The following is an 18,709-nucleotide window of genomic DNA, read 5'->3' as shown; positions in this document are numbered from 1 at the left end:
ACAAAAAATTCTGCAAGCTTTATCCCAGACCTTCATTGGTCAATCTGTTTAAGAAGCACAAAATCCACTTTAGATTGCCGGTATTTAATCTGCTTACTGAACTCAACTTCAGTGATGAGGATGATTTCCTTAAGATTCGGGGATTAAATTCTGCCATGTTCAGGAGTCAACATCATAACACCTCGTTTTAATTTATCAGGTTTAACCTTCAATATATATAAGAAATTCATCTTTAAAGGTTTATCTTCACTAGTTCTTGACGTGAGTGAGTGGGGTTCTACGCTGCTTTTGGCAATATCACGGTGGTGGACACCAGAAGTGGGCACCAGTACTTGGAGGAGATGGGAGGGCAGAAAATAAATTAAATGATTCAATTTTGAGAGTGAGGGTGACTTTTAGATTAAAGCAATAATTCTGTCATAAGGAAAGTGTAAACATACTTTGGGGGTTTATTTCTTTTCGGAATGCACTTCATTCTTTATGCACTTTTATGCTTCTGTGAAATTGATAAATTACCCTTTTTGTTGCCTCAACATAATCATTCGGTGAAAACTCTTCTAAATCTTTCCAGATTATTCCACAAACTCCGTTGTTAAACTATCTGGACCTTTTCATTATTTGTGTGTTTCGGTGCTTGTGATAGTTCAATAATGGTTAAATTTCCTTCTCATGTGAGAAATTCATTTTCAGTTTAATTTGGTACATTAATGTCTTTATAATAATCAGCCAAATCAATTGCTGTCAATCTTGCGGTGTATAGTTTTTCGTAAAAACAATTTCGTTTCGCTAAGTACCTGCTCGCGGGTATAACAGTGCCATCATTTATTTCCAATTCAGTGAAGGATTTATTCAGAAAAGTTCGAAATTCTAATTTCAACATGTATTTGGTTGGCTTTTCTTCGTCTTCAATCCATTTAGTTCCAGATGTGATCATCATACCGTGAATTATGTGATTTGTTTTTCACTGTATTAATTTCCTGTAAAATATTTTGTTTTCAATTCCATCGGACTTATCCAAACGTTATTCTAATGTTTCTAATTTAGGTTTTTTCTTTTATCTCAAGAATATTTTCCTCCGTAGAAGAATTCCAATCATTTATAACTAGGTTTCTTTGAGTAACGGTTATCAATAGAATGATTGGTACACCTTCACTCACATCTACTTGATACAGTAACAGAGTTGATCTGATGGTATCCTTTATAACTTCAATGTATTTTCTTTCATGTAAAGGATAATTATTGAATTTCCAAAAGCCTGTTCCACATGATAAAATAGAAAATGTTAAGGCCAAAGTAATGGGAGAATGATCAGATTTAATGCTTGGTAATATCGAAGAATTTACTGATGATATTAAATCATGTGAAATCAGAAAAATATCAAGTCTGGCTTGCTGTAACAGAGTAGGTTGACGCCATGTGTACTTTGTTGCATCCTAATTTATTTCCGGTCACGGGTCACATAAAGTCTCAGAGTTTACTGTAAATGTCTTCTGATAAAACAACAAAACATTTGTTCGGCAAGAATATCAATATAATTTCTGAAACGGTGTATATTTGAGTCCGTTACATTCACACAACATTGCGCAACAAATACATGATAAGACAGGCAAACAACACATTACTCAGTTTAGACTGGCCCCCAATGGCGTGAGATTGCAGTGGTATTTATATTGTTAACATATCCTTTCTACAAAATCACGTAGACGCATGACGCATTTAAAAAAACATGTATCTCTTCATCGAGCAGGTCATTTAAACATGTTGTGTATACGATTTTCAAAAGGGCGATCAATAATGTTTGGTTTTGTCCGGTATAGAATCCAGTTTTCATATTATTATTAATTTAACAGTGTCTAGATTGTACTGATTGAGTTATTCTTCCTTGCCCAAACTGTGCCGGTATGGTGACTGACTACTCTGCCGATTGAGAAAAAGGATAAAAGAGCCTGGCCATAGTTGAAGTAAACTTTTGATGACGTTTATATTTGTTCAAGTTAACAACATAAATATGCTACTCAACAATACCCAAAAGACGGATGCACATGTATCATCTAATCTGCTGATTTGGAGATTTGACACTGAGATGTAACATACCAAGTTTGGGATCTGCTGTTGGGTTTATATCTCTGAAGGGAAGATTTCAGCAGGCTTGAGGCCGGGGCATTGATTGAAATCACAGACTCCAGTGATGTTTGTTTTCGGCGAACCTATGCAAACCCCTGATCCGAGTTTAGAAGTGTCTGTTTCGATATGAATAATACCCGAAGCGTAAATATGAAATATAATTTAAACATGCTGTATAGAGCACCTTGCATGCATCTGTAAATAGATGTCTGGTACGTTCGTGTCTGTCTTCCTTGAGATCCTGCGAGGCGACTCGGAGAGTAATTAACTGAAGCTGATTTACAGCCTCTTGTGTCTCTTTACACCAAGCATCCTGCTTGAAAAGAAAGAGAATAAACGTAAATGACTAGCGGCACTGGTACCGCTAAATCCTTTATAGTCCCCTTTTCATTTCTGTTTTATTTATTCATACATTCGGAACCTAGGCACATCTTTCACCATCAATCACTACAGAGTGAAGGGTACTCTGGTGTAGCCAGCAGCATGACGGCAATATAGCGCTGCCTGCTTTCCGAGAAGGTGACATTACCATGTCTGAGCGTCATTACTACAGTGTACCATGATTTGTCTGTGCTTGAGGGTATAGGCTCAGGGCCACCACAATACATTAGTCAACAACGACTACCACAGTGAAAACCCTTCATTATAACTCGTTAGAATTAATTGCCCCCATTATTGAACTAGGCTTAGGTCCTGCAAACATTATCCAGCACCATATTCTGTATGAAAATAGTAATTGTATTTATTACGATTCCTTTTAACTGACACTTAAATGTATCCCCGGAACAAGCGTCAACAGTGTCCTGAATCTCCTATCTCAATGAATTGCAGTAAGCAGAATTTATAACCACCATCGCAGTGGAGACGCCATCAGTCTTGTCACATTAGACCTCTTACATTCATGTCTATTTGACATGTAAATACGATTACTTAGAGACGGCAGATAATAATTGGCCTGATTGTGGAGAGGGTAGAGGATGCAAGTGTTGCTGACAGAAGATGTAGATGAAAGCTGGCTTATATTGATTGTGGCTTTGTAATCAAGCTGATGTCTTCCACCACACTAATTCACTTTGTTCGATCTATCCTTCATGACGCCTGGGAGAGATGCTAGTGAGCAAAGCAAATTATTTAGGATTCCTATTGTTTAGATATTTACTTCATAGGATTGAACCGTTGACTTTCGTGCGTCAGTTTTACCACTGTGCGTCGGCACTATCCTGCCATCGACACATCACGAAAACAGGAACCACCTGACGTTGGGCAAAGGAGATCGAAGTAAACAATTATCATCATGCCACTTATATTCTATGTCCCGAAGGATATGGCTGTGCCAAGGACATATCTGAACATGTTTCAAACGATGCACATAATTACAAATTACAGAAAGTTTCAGACGACTTGACAGTTGAACATATCTGTTAAAGCTAGCTGGACACTATTCGGTTAAAGTCTAAATATCGGACTGGTTAAAACTGCTCTAAAATCTATATTGAGAAATTGTGAAAACCCCTTTGGCCACTACAATCAAATTAGGTTGTTCTGCGTATTTAGGCATGAGTTTATCAAACACAACAATGTCCTCATTCGGGTTCGAATCTCATTCGATGTGTTTCAAAACGGACTCGAGGACAAAAGCACATCTTTTCTGATTTCTAGTTATATTTAGTTAGAGACCTTTCAGAGGCAAATCAGTTTTCATCTTTTGAAACCAAATCATAGCTATGAACATGTAATTCAAGCACAGCAAATAATTTAATATTTTTCTTTCATATTCACTTCAAAAGGTCTAATATTCAAATCATATAATGTATGTTATAATATTTATTGGGTAAACTCTTATCAAACGCGACATCGAAAACGCGTTATAGACAGCATGCATGGTATGTATAGGTTATATATCATATTTATTATATTATTGATATGAAAATAGACATTTCTACACTCGGATCAGGGGTCTGCATGGGGTCGCAATAAACCAACACGACAGACGTCTGTGATTTCAATCAATGCTCCTCGCTGAATTCTTCCCCGTAGAGGCGCGATGGCATGCAAACCTCCGCCTTCCAAATCAAACATTAAATATTGATAATAGACTTTATTTGGTATGTATTATGAAGCCGCATTCGATGACAAATTATGAGGAACTGCAAGTTGTTGATCCGTTGGCAGTTTACTGGAAGGAAATGTCTCATCAGAAGCATATTTTGATGAAGGAAGGACCACCAGTATTTTTTTGTGAATGGATTGTCTAGGAATGGAACGGTAGGTCCTCCATTGAAATCTTGACAAAACCAAAAATGAAACGAAATAATTCAAAAGCATATTTTAGGTTATCCGCACGATGATAAAGAGTTCCGTGTTTTAAAAGCAATCATAACAATACTGTAACACAACCTCATGCAATGACATGAAGTATGTATATAATATATTTATGAAATTTCGTTTCAGACGGATTATGTTTTTCAGTTAGTGCTTCAAAAGATACATGTTTTCCTTTTTGGATCCATGGTACATTTCTATTCAGGACAACCAACACGTCCAATGATTTTGTAAAACCTGCGGACAAATTATTTGTTTGAGCATTCATTTTCGGGATCAGATGACTTCCTCCAAAAGTTGCAGCTTAATTTGTTGGCCACCAAATGTTTTGGACCATATGGTGTGATGCCATACCGATCAGTTTACTTTCAATATTATGGAAGACAAGTTGACCAATCATCCTTTCGCACTGCATAAATGTTTCACAGCAGATCAGGTTGGTGTTCCTGTGTCTGTCCATTACATCATGGGTTCACTACGAATCAGGGAATGGAAATATGTTCTATAATGTCTCGCATCTCACGGTTATGGCAGTGAAAGTTGTTGGTTGGTTTGTTTGTTGTTTAACGCCGCACTCAGCAATATTCCAGCTATATGACGGCGGTCTGTAAAATAATCGAGTCTGGACCAGACAATCAAGTGATTGATATCATGAGCATCGATCCACGCAATTGGGATCGATGACATGCATCAACCAAGTTAGCGAGCCTGACAACCCGATCCCGTTAGTCGCCTTTTACGACAAGCATTGTCGCCTTTTACGGCAAGTATGGGTAGCTGAAGACCAATTCTACCCCGGAATCTTCACGGGTCGGCAGTGAAAGAGCAATGTCTCCAAGCCATAATCATATCAAATCAGAGGACACCAGGAAATGACTCTTGGCTACATATGGGGTACCATTTTCATGACTTTACTTTCTCTAAAGAGATAAAATTAGAATCCCAATTGTTTTACCCAGACGTCACGTTTCATGTGTTTCTATTGTCAGTTTTATGTGGCTAACAAGCAACGTCAGTAACTTGCCGACAGATATTGCTAATTTGAAGTTTACCCCTACTGTGGTTATCAAAGAATATGTGTCGAGCACATACTATTCAAATTATGTACCAAAGCGATTTGATTGTTCGGTTAAAACGGCATGTGGATATGAAAACATCGCAACTGTTATTGAATTGTCTAAGGGATCTCTCAACCGCGAGCTTCGTAATGTTTTAATTTCCTCGTTTCAACAACTAATGAGTGTATTCAATAGTAGTTTGCAAAGGAATGAAAATATAAGGCCATGTACACCGTTACTGCACGGGGTCTCACGTGATAGCCAGGGTCAGGGTGAGTAAGTGAGTGTGGTTTTTCGCCGTATTTGCAGTAACAATGATCTAGTAATATCACGGCGGGGGACACCAGAAATGGGCTTCACACATTGTACCCATGTGGGGAATCGAACCCGAGTCTTCGGCATAACGAGCAAACGCTTCAACCACTGGGCTACCCCTCTGCCCACCTGGAGTGGGATAGGTCCCCAGTAGCATATTTCTTGTTACAAGAGGCAACTAAGTACAAAAGGGAACGTCCAGTTTCAGTTTCAAGACTTAGACACCAACGTGATACAACTGGAATACAGCGTTAAACAATATGCAGTCATTCACTCATACCCCGTTGGGATTCCGGGTACGAGTCAAACAACCTATGTTGGTCGTAAGAGGCGACTTATTGGATGGGTGGTCTTGATGACTTACAGACGCCAATATTTACAGACCTCCGCCATATAGTTTGAATACTGATGAATGCGGAATGCGGCGTTAAACAACATGCAACCACTCATGCACTCACGTAACCGTTGGGATTCCGGGTTAGACTTGGTCCCGGGCAACCTATGCTGGTCGTAAGAGGCGAGCTAATGGATCCGGTAGTCCGTGATTACTTACAGACTCCAATATTTACAGGCCGTTGCCAAATAGTTGGAATACTGATGAATGCGGCGTTGAACAACAAACAAACATTTACTCAGGGATTGAGATGTATCTCGTGATTGAGGACTTTTCTTGCTTGTGTTTGACTTGGAAACCTATGTGACTTTTTGCCATGATACAAAACCTTAAATCTTGGATGCTTTATTGTCATTTTGAAGAGCTCAAACGAAAAACTCTGAAACATTGCATTCATAATCATCATAAACATTGTAAAATTACATTGATGACATTTTGATGGATAAAACTAAACCTACGCTTAATACTTATTAATCCAACATTAACCATAACCACAAATACACACAGAATATGTATATTCCCTGGAAATGATCATGTCGATAAAAAAAACTTATGGATATAGTTATGTCTTGCAGAGCTTCCTACGCACTCACTTCTTATGGTATCGAAACTTAACTCAGTCAATATGGCGGATTTAAATAACGACGTTCCATGGGTTTGTACCTATTTCTAGTGACATAGAGGTATACGCCATACAAAAGACGAAATACACTTGATTCTTATGGTGTTTTTTACTTTAATGCACTTGTACGCCGTTAGTAAAACTCTGAAGATGTTTGAATATGCAAGTAGAGATTCAGGGATATATCGGAGGCAGTCTCGTGAAATTTGCTATTTCAGAATGTAGTTATTCGCGTAAATATATAACATTTATCAAATAGATAACTATGAATATGTAATGTTAGCACAACACACGACTAAATAGTTTCGTTTCACATTCTTGCACCAAAGTGTGTTGAGAGGAAAGTCATTTATATGGAAGATGAAAATGACTCCGGCGTTAAAAAAACACTCTCATTCACTCTTCCGTGTACTACTACATACTGGGAGCGGTGGGGTAGCCTCGTGGTTAAAGCATTCGCTCGACACGCCAAAATCCCGGGTTCGATTCCCCACATGGGTACAATATGTGAAGCCCATTTCTGGTGTCCCTCTCAGTGACATTTGTGGAACATTGCTAAGAGCGGCGTACAAGCCTACTCACTCACTCACTCACTCACATACTGTATGTATTATTCTATAGAACTAGGATTGTTGTAAACGTTCAAAACAGACCCGAAAGTTGTCACTGTACCATTCTCAGAGTACATGAATGCTGGTTTCAGCTGCGGAATTCAACCTAATTCTGCCACTAAATTCAACCTAAAATGGCAATTAAATAAAAATGATCACACCATCCTAACTCTCCGTGCAAGTTTGAACATAAATCTAATATCAATACTCACACTTCTCTTTTGGCGCCTCTCGACGAATATGCCTTGACACTACTCTTTATAACGAACAGTCATCTACGAATTGTTCACATTGCAATATCCATTGTAATACTCTCCTTTGGTTGTGTTAAAAACACAACGAACAGGCAATGAAAAATGGCACAAATCACTGCCATTTCATATACAAAACAACCTTTCTCCGACCACCTGCACCAATGAAGCAATGATACAGCTTGATATCTTAATTGGCAGTCAACTACACAGAAATTGTTTCTAGTGTTCATTGAATCACTGAGGATACACACTGACATTTCAAATGGAGGAATATTCAATCTGTGTAGGATTTTACCCGACGTGTCCTCCGCACAGTTACACACGACTCTCAAATGAAGTATTCCTATATCAACCGTGTACTCTTGGTCCTATGTGAACGGTAGCTAGCACTGTATCCTTTGTACGATAACCATGAAAGGAAAATGTTCACGACGTGTCCTTCACAGCCCGACGAAGGCCGTTATGACGAGACGATCTCAACTGTGATGTTGAATCTGCCCAAGCCATATTCTATGTGCTCCCGTGAAGACATCTCAACATGCTCCTGGATCTGGCACATGAAAGACCTGGATGAAAGATGCACGTTGTTGTTATACCAAACTCAATGTCGAACACCTCATTCCAGCAGTAGCCGATCCCAGCACACACTCATTGTACAACTAACTCTTTATCAACGGTCTGCACTGCAGAATCTGGTGTTGATGTTTTAGCTGATCCTCAGTTCAAGATTGATACGATGAAACTCACGTTCGGCTTTCCGAAACCAGCTTTGAAATAGTTTGAGGGATAACATCGGTAAACATTATTGTGTGTTTAAAATAACCAACAGAAGACAAATGTAAACATACTGCACCAAACATCGCAGCAGAGAAACATATGGCAAATTTCAGGGACTGCATTTAAGATATCAATTTTGTCATTGGTGCACTTGGTGGAAATAGTCTGTAAAGTATAGAATCTATACGTTAACCGTATTTTTGTCATAAGATAGTGGAATCTGTGTGGGACAAACGTCCACTGTTGAGCAGTCTTGTGATCAATAGCAATATGTATCGATCACCGTTTTTCATGAGACGTTCAATCAGTTGGGCTGTTCAGCTACTCCACAAACAATGTGAGAAGCGTCTAACAACGTACAATTGTTTGCTATCTCTTGTCTTGTGAGATTAGGAATACTCCCATCATGCTCCGGCCCTCTCCTCCTTCACGTACAGGAGATAGTGTTGGCCCAGTTCGCCGCTCAGTGCCAGGTCGATACCACCACGGGGAGGGACGAACCAAAATACATACAGCGGGGAGGGACATTGGAGGATTGGACATCGTGGCATTGGGAATCAAGAAACACAACAGAACCATATGTTCAAGTCTACACACTGAGGGGTCAAGGATTCCCTCCCATTTTATAAGATCATATGTGCCGGAGACCAGATGTGTGGTGATCGGCAACAGGAATGTCAAACTGTAGCTATAACCCAACTAAAAATGTATTCTAAATAATTATGCTCCCTTCCCCATTTCGAAAAAAACAGTAACAATATAGGATTTCAATGCACATGATACAATCATGTATATACTAGTAATGAGTGAGTTGAAATTTAACGTCATGTCGGCATTATTTCAGCCATATATTTCGACGAGAACTAGCTTTGTTATACTGATAATGACAGCAGTAGTAGCAACAGACTGTGTGGCATTATTTGTTTGTTTGTTTGTAGTTTAACGCCACACTCAACAATATTCAAACCATATGACGGCGGTCTTTAAAATATCGTGTCTGGACCAGACAATGCACTGGTTGACATCCTGAGCATCGATCTACGCAGTATAACATGCATCAATCAAGTCAGCGAGCCTGACCATCCGATTCCGATAGTCAATTTTTACGACACGCATGGGCTGCTGAAGACCTATTGTCAACCCGGATCTTCACGGGTCCTGTTTGGCAATAGGTGCCGTGACGGGGTATATCCAGTAACACTGAACGAGTGAGTGAGTTGGGTTTAACGCCGCTTTCAACAGTATTACAGTCATATCACGCAGTGTCAGCTTAATGTGGGAGGAAAGCCCGATGAGATGCAAATCGAGTGAGTGAGTGGGTTGGGTTTAACGCCGCTTTCAACAGTATTACAGTCATATCACGCAGTGTCAGCTTAATGTGGGAGGAAAGGCCGATGTGATGCAGGTCTCAGACGTTTACCACTTCGGTGAAACCCACGAGCACGGGTATGGTGCTGACAAACCTAGAAACATAACCGGGGCGAACCGCGATTCGAACCCAAAATCATAGGTTTCTGGCGTACCCAAGGGACGCAACTCTGCACAGCGAATCGCGGCGCCTTAGACGACTGGGCCACCCGTGCCCCCAACACTGAACGAGACGTGCAAGAATACATCCTCTATTGATCTTTAAATGTTAAATGCAGGTGGTTGTCACATGTACGCGATCACAAGCAATGGACAGAATTTCCTCCACACATGTCTATTAAGTAACAAGATCTGAAGTGACAGCTGGCGCAACATTGCATGCTTCTTGAGACGATCTGATAAAACACACAGAACGTAATGTGCAAGACTACCATATCATTGACTTTTCAAGTCACGTTATTCAGACTGGAAACTTGATATTCACATACATATTACATGGAAAGAAATCCATCCCACACATGCGTGTTCTAGTAATGTCATCTAAACTGTTTCACAGTTTTAGCAGGTGTAACTTAATCCCAAGTCTCCGACAATTATTCCCTTTTGTTAAGATAATATTAATACGTATTTAAGGTATTACAATCAACAATATACCAGTTGCGAGTAATTATTGTGACGTCATCCTGCTGTCCTAAGTTTGTATTTCTCGAGGTAATAATACCCTGGAAAACCACACCCCATACATAAGAAAGTGTTGGACCATTCGTAAAGTCAGCACGGGGCAAACTTGTGGCCTGAGCACCCGTGGAAGTGTTGCGCGTAAGTGTCTTTGAAACAAAGGGCCAGAGGACACTTTTCCTGCTGATGCTCATGATTGTTGAATTATTTATGCCAGAGAAAGACCAGCGTGCATTCGTGAAATTAATACATGATATTATCACGTATACACGATGATATTTTCACGAATACATCCTTTCAAGGTCTTGGTGCCTAACAGTAATAAAGCATTAACATAAGTCGACATGGTGTATTGGTGACCTTTTCTTCCCCGCAATTCTAATGGGGCCTGTGACAACTTAAAGGAATAGATGCATCTACGTGAACAAATCGGTGTTACCAGTGTCTGCACAAACTCAGTATCACTAGTCGCTGACAGACGTAAATGTTCACCTTGATTAGTAAACCTGAGAACAATGTCGTGAGCTACTTGAAGCATAAATAAATCAAGCATTAAACTAAAAATACATTTCCCTCCTCGCTGAAGGAAAGGCAGTTACGTTGGTTGATTGGTCACCCAGCTTTCAGGGAATGGCTTCACTGGTTTTAAACGTCTCGGTGGTACCAGGATCCTTTAAGACCGTCTAGTCTCATATTGCAACTGCTAAGGTTGAATTGCACACGAACACTCGAGAGGCCCAGTCGCAAATTACGCAATAACCTTTGCACCACGCAAGCCGATCGCTTGATTGTCTCAAACTAGGCAAGTAGACACGAACAAACAGTGTTTAAATGTAAATGTGTAGCTTCTCGGTGTTCTCAACGACACCTCATTCTATGATATATTCATGTCTTCAATAAAAGTTCTTAGAAAAGAAATTTGTTTCATAGCATGAATAAGAAGATACTTTGATCCTTGCTTTAATCTGAAGAGGGAGTTGGTTGTTTGGCTTCATAAACTCACACATTACTTCGGGTACCCTAAATGCCTCAAATGTGTTCCGAAATACAAACTCAAACATTCCGGTTATCATCAGTGTCACTGTACTGAAAGCCCTCCGCTTGGGCAAAACGACAGGCGATATCCAGTTTGATGCAGGGTTAATGGAGGCCACGTCAATGATTCAGCACAACTTCACTAGCCTTCTCTGTAGCGATTCTAAACCCTGATCTTGCCTCATGTCTGATACACAGACGTATATAGAGAGTCTCCATGTACCTACTGACCAGGCCTGATATATAATACACAGACGTATATAGAAAGTATCCATGTACCTACTGACCAGACATGATATATAATACACAGACGTATATAGAAAGTATCCATGTACCTACTGACCAGACCTGATATATAATACACAGACGTATATAGAAAGTATCCATGTACCTACTGACCAGACCTGATATATAATACACAGACGTATATAGAGAATCTAAACACTGGTGTATGCCTATGTCTGATACACATACGAATATAAAGATTCTAACCCCCAGTCTAGCCACATGTCTAATATGCACAGAATTTAAACCCTGACTAAGCCTTCCCATGTCTAAAACACACACACACACACACACACACACACACACACACACACACACACACTTTAAACACTTATCAAATGTCCCGTTTGATACACACACGTAGAATTTAAACCCGAACTAGGGCTCCTCATGTCTGATACACAGACGTACATGGAGACCTTCGTCTTGGCAGTTTCGAATTACAGATATGTGCTTCTCATATTCAACACATATAATGCCTTGTATGTTGCAGCTCCCTGTAATGTTACACTAGCCTCAACGCCACTATCTCGTTCATGGTACATACAACAATACATCATTTCAGAAGTACAGATGTAGTCTGAAAGAAGAGTAATTGCCTCGGGATTTACAACAAATTTCACTTGATGCCCTAATGCCATCGTTTGGCTCCTTCTGTCCAAACCATAGAATGAATGACTTATAGCAGTGACAGAAAAAGTTGTCTGTCTCCAGCAAACCCTTTGTGTAATTCAAGTGATCATATTATGCTTATGCTCTTGTGACTGTAGCACTGAAGATGAAAGACCAGCCATTCAATCCCACACGTCCCGAGATGGTGCTTGATATGGAAACCTAGATGCTGAAAATTAACTGAGTCGCTCAGTTGGAAATCATCACTTAAATCCTTCAGTGTAATAAACGAGGTCATTGTACACATAAACACCTATCACGATTCAGTGTCACATGCGAGGTCATCACATACTTAAACACCTATCACGATTCAGTGTAACATGCGAGGTCACTGTACACATAAACACCTATCACGATTCAGCGTAACATGCGAGGTCATTGTACACATAAACACCTATCACGATTCAGTGTAACATACGAGGTCATCACACACGTAAACACCTATCACGATTCAGTGTAACATGCGAGGTCATTGTACACATAAACACCTATCACGATTCAGCGAAACATGCGAGGTCATTGTACACATAAACACCTATCACGATTCAGTGTAACATGCGAGGTCATCACACACGTAAACACCTATCACGATTCAGCGTAACATGCGAGGTCATTGTACACATAAACACCTATCAGGATTCAGTGTATCATACGAGGTCACCGCACACTTAACACCTATCACGATTCAGTGTCACATGCGAGGTCATTGTACACATAAACACCTATCACGATTCAGTGTCACATGCGAGTTCATCGCACGTGAGATCTTCACACGCGTAGAAACCGGACAGTTGATTCAATACAATACTTAAGGTCATTGCACACGTAAAAGTCTAATATGATTCATGGTAATAGTTAAGACCTTCGCACACGCACAAACCCAACATGCAACGTGACAGATGATGTGATTGCAAGCGGTGAAACCCAAAGATGACTCAATGCAAGCTGCAAGATGATGTGATTGAAGCCAACACCACTCAGTCTTGATGAACTTAAACGTAGAAACGAAAAACATATTTTCTGTGACATCCTAGATAACTGAACACATAGAATCCCAGGATACTGAGATTAGGCATACACAATTAAGACATTGCGCAAGTACCTTAAATAATTATTTATTTAGAAAATAATTCATACCTTGCTCAAAATTATATCCCATGTCACAACCCTTGTGAAAATCAATTAATATTTTCAATAAATGTACATTCTCTTCAGTTAACAAGAAACGAATTGATACACACACTATTCTATGTTAAAGATGTCAAGGTAATATTGACTTGCTTCTAGATGGCAAAACACCTTTCCCTAATCATGTCAACAAACATAAGGGTGTACATACATGTATAAAGAAAACAAAACGTGTTGAGCGAATGTTAATGTCAATACTTTGCTTTATTTATCTTCTTTCTTTGCTGTCGTTTATTGATATAATTGTAAACAAGGATTCTTGTAAATATATTACTCAAAACAAGTTTAAGAACACCAAATTTGTGTTCATGACTTCTTTTGAGTAGTATTTAGGGAGAAAGGAAACAAAGTCCTGATAACTTGTTCCCAATCCTTTTTTTTGTGATTACACTGTGTATAAAATAAATTCAACGATTCAGTCTAAGTTTGATATATAGATTCGTTGATGTAGAAAACTACAAGATGCATAAACACGAATTACTAGATGATCAGATCAATAGCAGCACGAATATAAGATGGTCAGGGATAGAAACAAAACTTAAACGAAGCCATTTCATACCATAAGAATGATACCCAGTTGTTTCTTAAATAATAAATAGAGCTCACTCCATACATGTACATATGCCCCTTATACCCAAAACTTTGTTATCTTCATGGCGATATTTGGGTGAGGAGATCGGAGACTCTGCACTGAATTGGTATCTGTATCAAAGGCCGTCGATCGCGGAAAGTACACAGAGTTCAAGTTTTAATCAAGGGGTCGAAATACGCCTACAGCACACCGCAGGTATCAGATAACGAGTTGGCAACACAAGGAAGGCCCTTGTGAGTTGCAAAAAATCATTTTATGAAAACCGGCAAAAGATATTGAGACTTCATGAAACAAAAAGTAAAACGTTCACTGGGAAACATGTGGACACAGAACAACCCAGTGAATGGAAGTCCGATAGCTTGAAATAAAATTCTGTTCAGATGACACGATACCAAAAGCTATACCGGCACCGGCGTGTCATTATCTGTATACTATCTCAGAACGTTTCAACTTTGAAAGTGCTGATTTAATTATTGACAGATTGTAAAAATAGTATGGTAACCTTTATGATTTTAAAGTGAATTTGCTAAGCAGGATGGCCGTTGAAACTCAAATTATATGATATAATTCCAATACAAGATGACCGTATGGATTGTTCTAAAACGTATTCTCTAGCATGGCTGTCTATATTGATTGAGTGTAGCAATATTGAGTTTATGGTCATATTCCACGAACATACGTTACAATCTAAGACATCAACCAATCAATACCTTATTCACTATGAAAGCCATAGGCCAATATACAAATAACACTTATTAGTAATGGCAATATACATAATTTTAAACATAAAATACAAATACTTTATTGTTTCAAAAGCATGAGAGAGCATAAGGATTATTTTTTAGTATCGTTTGTGGCTATTATCTTTTTAAATGTATGTATATTTACATTAGTGACACATATCTTTTGTAAATATTTAGTAGCACATACAATTATAACATTATATTCATCCTCCATACCTCAATAAACATAATTATATTATAAAAATATCTGATTTTGTAGTTGTAGCTTAAACAACATGTTATCTCGATACAGAATCCCAGAACCAAAAACTCTTCCGCCCACACACACCGCATCTCATGTATACATCGAATTTTATACCAGCTACCTACATTATTTCTCAACCGTAATAGTACTCCTTTAAAATGTGTCGACGCATTATATCAATAATTAATTGAATAACGTTACTTATGATGGTTATAGCTTGAACTGTTGTTAATATTACATATCCAATTTTGATGAAACATATTAATTACACTATCATTCAACATACCTGTTAAGCACATATTTATATCCAATGCAAGTGCATGGACTAGTAATGACTAGTAATATTCGTATTCCATTCCATACCACAAACTTCCATAACATAGCTGTCTCTGAGATTTTCCTTTCCACCACAGTGACGCTACTTTATCGAGAGAACTATACGGGGATGTGTCCTGTGGGGTTTACTTAAAACTACTGTACTTGACGATGGGGCAAGTATGACAGGGATATAAAAACAGTTAAACATTTAAAGATATTTACCAATATAAAATACGAGACCTCTGACGATGCGTCGTCGATAGTTACATAACCAAGTAGAACTTATCGAGCAGGAACATTTCTAACAAACCCACATTTGTCATAAACAAAACATCAATACCAACCTTCTTCCTCGTTTTCCACCAACCTATATCTACATGTTACTCCAAGAGAACGGCTCGCCTTTGTGTGTAGTGTGACTGGTGTAGTCACGAGTTCAGTCTCAACAGCCCAGTACAGAAATTCCTCCTGAAACTTGTGATTGATCTGTTCTACATATGCATGATATGCGTCTACTTCACAGCACGCATAGGGATAATGCTCGCATCACGTAAGTTGCAGGTCTTTGTAAGATAAGCCGGCTACTGGTGAGGTGATCACGACGAGAAGGACGGTAGTATTGGTAGTGTGTGTGTATGTTGCTTGGTGTGATATAGCACTAATTCGAAGTATAATTATAGTTTTAGAGGATATTGTTAGAAACTGTGATTTGTATTTTGTGTAAATACGTAATTTGGTATCCATACTTGTCAGTCAATTTTGAATCAGGTTACCACAGCGGCTGGTAAGTAATCATATGCTAGTTTACGGATCACTGTGTGTGGGGTCTTCATCAGTATTGTATTTATATCACGGTCTGTCAGCTTAAATGACTCAGGTACAAGATGGTCACCACGAACGAACCCGTGTGCTATCAAACCAAGTATCATCATCGAGGCGATCCCATGATCATCGAATCCTGGAAAGCATAGGGGAAGCAATTCTCCACAGCCAATGAAACCAATGGCTTAGTTTGGATAAATTGTGTTTTCGAACCCAGTATACGTATTGGTTAAATGCTCAACCTATTATTTATGCTTCAGAAACTAATTACCCTTTATCACCGTGAAATATACTGCCAGGCAAAAGAAAGCATCGATTTTAGAATTGGATTTGACCAAAAAACTACAAATATAATCAAAATGTTACTAGGCTGAAGAGTAGCCGAAACTAAAGGTCCAAAACACTACTATGTGTGCTAACATTCTTTTTGCTCGACAGTTTAGGGTCTGTATTTCTTTGCCGACAAAAGTTAAATTCGAATATACATATAGTTGTTATGCAACTACGTGGAACTTTGCATCCTTCTTTAATAGCACAATATCAGAATACTCGAATCGTACAGCTGAGGCTTAGTCAGGGAACGCTTTCCATTACACAATCGGAAATACACCGACCGTATTCCAGCGTCCAACTCGTTCAAAAGACACCTTGTTGCATTGATCTGAGCTTAAATGTTTTCCCCATGAAGCGAAGAGTAGCGCTACAGTTCTCCTGTAGTAAGCGAGGCTGTGGAATTCACCAAGGATCACGAAACACACCATAGTAGGGCACGTCCATGCCACACTGTCCAATGGTTTATAGTGAACCTGAACGATTTCCTTTGTATAAATATGAGTCGATGAAATTAATCATATACTGCTGGATATTATTACAAATGCGTCCCAGTACATCACAGTCACAGAAATTACAATATGGTGTTGTCTTATGGTGAACATAGGGGAAATAGCTGACTGGATGTGTGATTAAAAATTGTTTAACGTCCCAGTAGGCAATATTCCAGAGGTGTGCTTAACTAAGTGAGGTAAACAAGTGGTCACAGAAGCAGCCGATTTATATTAGAGTCAGCTCTGATGACATGTATAATGTGCTGGGGACCTACTTTGACCCAGGTCCCCGAAAGGGGAACACAAAGGTGGGCCAGTTGATATTACTAGAGGATGGTGGAACTAGATTTGTTTGAAAAAGTAATCTTTTCCCGAAAATACTTGAAAACTAATATTTGTCCTCAGATTTTGTAAGAGTTGTTCGCTGAGAATGCTCCATATTCTGAAGAAATATGTTGTAGTACTGCAAACAGTTGTTCCTCTGTTCAGACAAAAATGGATGTCAGGAATTGTTGACAAAACATATACTGTGTCAAAACAATTTTTATTAGTTGTCTAAGTTCATATTTTCCTATTCATACACATTCAGATACTGACAGGTAATACTTGTAATTCGTCACCGCATGCGTCATTCAAAAATTGCCGCGTGAACAATTATTTTTAAGGCCGATCACCAACTTAAGTCTTGCTAACAATATACGAGGGGGGACTATATTGCTTTATTTAGCTCAAGTCTGTGGAATCGTGCTGTGCCCATACACGAAAATAGTTAAGCCAACAGTCAGAAGATCGGGTTTCTGTTTGGTAACTTTAAGACATAAAAAAATCAATCGAATCAATTGGCTGAATGTATATTGCCTCTGTGAATGATAAATTGAACGTCGGTGTGAGATGAAACTTTTGACCACTTATAATTTTCAGTGGCCCTATCGAGGATATGTTTGGTATGGAGAAATAACACACATTTTTTCTCTTAAGATCTAGACCTCAAGTTCATAATGATAAGATGTATGTCTTCCCTCCACTGGTTCCATGAAGCCCAGACAGAAGAGTCACCAGCATTCATATCATGTGTGTAACATTGCACTGCACTTTAGGATATGTCGTGCGAAATAATAGTCTTGCCAATACCTATTCCACCTCTTGCATTCCTCACAGCCAGTACTCTACGTTTGTCGACTAATACGGATAAATAAAAGCGACAAAACCATTTCAATATTCATAAGAAATCTCTGCCAAACAGAGTCGATCGTGCGATTCCGACTATATCATGAGCATGTGTTTATGAATCACTATTAAATGGTGATTGTACCCGGTGTTTACGAGAAGGTGAGGGGTCGAACGTGTGGTATTGTTTCTTTGTACCCCACACTCGTGGCTCGTTGACTCGGTATTTACAGGTTAGCATGACATGTTACCAATATCAATAACTCCTAATCTTATTCAGAAACCAAGATGAACCC

At 39.0% G+C, this 18,709-nt stretch overlaps 1 protein-coding gene across 2 annotated transcripts in view; it reads right to left on the bottom strand.

Annotated features, from left to right (window-relative positions):
* The window catches only part of LOC124110707 (rhodopsin, GQ-coupled-like), a 29,588-nt gene extending 13,496 nt beyond the window's left edge, over positions 1–16,092 (bottom strand). Inside the window, exon 1 of one of the 2 annotated variants that reach the window (XM_046470046.2) lies at positions 15,945–16,092. The gene's annotated coding sequence lies outside the window, so the exon portion shown is untranslated. Of the gene's footprint in view, positions 1–7,658; positions 8,768–15,944 lie in introns of those variants that run through there. The other variant, XM_046470045.2, reaches the window with a different exon arrangement.
* Between the last annotated feature and the right edge of the window lie 2,617 nt (positions 16,093–18,709).

Source organism: Haliotis rufescens, unplaced genomic scaffold, assembly GCF_023055435.1.
Source record: "Haliotis rufescens isolate VD_foot unplaced genomic scaffold, xgHalRufe1.0.p SCAF_10, whole genome shotgun sequence".
NCBI classification, from domain to species: domain Eukaryota; kingdom Metazoa; phylum Mollusca; class Gastropoda; order Lepetellida; family Haliotidae; genus Haliotis; species Haliotis rufescens.
This window is presented reverse-complemented; position numbering and strand designations above follow the sequence as displayed.